The following is a 2,424-nucleotide window of genomic DNA, read 5'->3' as shown; positions in this document are numbered from 1 at the left end:
TTTTTTTTTTTTTTTTTTTTTTTTTAATGTGTGTTTCACTTGAAAAATATTTTTTGGTCATTTGGTCAGAAAATGTAAATATCATTTCAGTTTCTTCATTGAGGAGAAAATAAGCATTTAAATAGCCAAATAATCAAAGAGTATAAGTCACTGGATAAGCTTGTAAGAAGATAAATCAAGGGCTGGTATTTGCACGAACAATAGATCATCTAAATAAACTATTACAAACTACAAATTACAATGGCTTTGGGGATGGAAGGTTGGTAGGGCAGAAAACTGTGTCATCAGCACTACTGAGGAGAATGCCTGCATTCTGTGGAGAGGATACAGGTATGCATGCTTTTGGTTGTACTTGCATAAGAATTGTGATTCCAAATTTAAACAATATCTGTACTGTTCTCCAACCTTCTAATTCAGATGAATGGAGGGTTGTTGACATGTCTGTGTGTTGAGGGGCATCGCTTCTGTGTTGCTATTGTACCGAATAAACCCAGCGACTGATCCAGCATGATAGGGGCCATTAGTTCTCTACCATGAGAATTTAAATTGATCGCAGTATTTCTCCAGTACCTAAGACACCGATAAAGAATGGCCTTGTCCTTTGAGATCTAAGTGGAATGCAGTCATTGAAATGTGAACCACGGTTTTGCTCACTTCCTATAGAAAGTTGTGTGTAGCAAACACGTATCATGTATTTTTTTCTCTGAAATAATAAAGTAGCGCTGAAGAAGTTGAAGTTCGCTGGGCGTGGTGGTGCACGCCTGTAATCCAGGCACTTGGGAAGCTGAGGCAGGAGGAGCTCCACAAGTTCAAGGCCAGCCTGGGATACATAATTTAAAGCCAGCCTGAACTACATATTGAGACTCTGTCTTAAAAAAAAAAAAAAAAAAATTGAAGTTCACTTTGAAAGGTCATTCAGTTTGAATATTTCCCTAAAAATCTTCAAAAGTGATTTTTTTTAGAAAACAGCCACCTCAATAGTTTAGTAGAACATTGCAAAAGAAACCTGTATAAGGCTTTTGCAATTGGCAAATATCCTCAACATGTTTGGGCACTTACTTCTTATTTAAAGTAAGTACAACTTTCTTTTAAAACATGGCAAATGCCAGGATATAACTGATTTTAGCCAGAAGCAAATCAATAGTTTAAGAAAAAAATTATAGTGTTTTTATTTTCTGTTTATTACTCTATACTGCTCCATTGATGTTATTTGTACGATAGATTATTGTGAAAGACTTACTGAACTGTGGTAACACAGAATATGTGTATCATGAAGCTGTTATCAAGTCTCAACTATATTTTTGTGTATTTTTCCTCCATTTCCACTACAGCATTTATATTAGAAAGAAATCTTGGAAGTATGGTTCCTGGTTATGATGTTAATATTGTGGCCTTAAGATATGTCAGAGTCATATTACAGCCCAAGCCACAGCCTGTTTCCCTATATATAAAATAAGGAAGTTAATTCATATCCTTTCACACAGGGATGCTTTAAGAATGAAGGAAAACGTCTGAATCAATTTCAGGGGTAAAAAGTCTACATAAAACAAAGCGTTGATTTGTTTCCTGCCCATGCCCTAACTAAGCTATTATTTTAAATATTAAAATAAAAGCAACCAACAACTACTTGTTTACAAGAAAACTCCAAAGTTCTCTTAATAGTCTAGCACTATCTTGGCCTCAAAGTTGAAAGTCTGTGCAGTAAATAGGTGGAAAATGTAGGAAAAAAAAGTGAGCTGGGCATGGTGGCACACACCTGTAATCCCAGCACCCAGGAGGCTGAGGCAGGAGGATCACTGTGAGTTCAAGACCAGCCTGGGCTACATAGTGAGTTCTAGGTCAGTCTCAACTACATAGTGAGACCCCATCTCAAAAAACCAAAAAAAAAACCCCCCCCCCCAAAAAAAAACAAAAAGTCTGTTACTTAAGTTGCCTCTGTGGACCATGTGTAAGCTTCTGTACTAGTCATTTTTAATGATTCTGACATTCACTGACTGTGGGCTCTAGGAAGGTTACCTACCAATTTTGAATGTGTTTCTTTCATCTACAAAATAAGGGTAAAGAGTGCTGACCTTACAGGTTGGTCAAGGATGAAGTCTCCCAAGGCTGAGGTTAGCAAATCATGGGGAGGGGCCAACTCTAGTCTGTTCCCCGATTCAAGCTAAGAGTGATCTTCACATTCTTAAGTAATTGATTAACAACCCAGGAGACTGTTTTGTAACATGAAACGTGAAATATATATGAAAATAAAATTTCAGTATCCATAGTTTTCTTAGAACGTGGCCACATTCATTCATTTATGTATAATCTATGATGACTTTTATATTACAAGGATGAATAGTTGGGATACGGACAATGGTCTTATAAAGCCTAAATTACCATCACCTGGCCTTTCATGGGAAAACTATGCTAATCCTTGGATTA

Source organism: Fukomys damarensis, unplaced genomic scaffold, assembly GCF_012274545.1.
Source record: "Fukomys damarensis isolate Sample0158 unplaced genomic scaffold, DMR_v1.0_HiC HiC_scaffold_1, whole genome shotgun sequence".
Taxonomy (NCBI): Eukaryota; Metazoa; Chordata; class Mammalia; order Rodentia; family Bathyergidae; genus Fukomys; species Fukomys damarensis.
The sequence above is the reverse complement of the archived record's forward strand: the minus strand, read 5'-3'. Positions refer to the sequence as shown.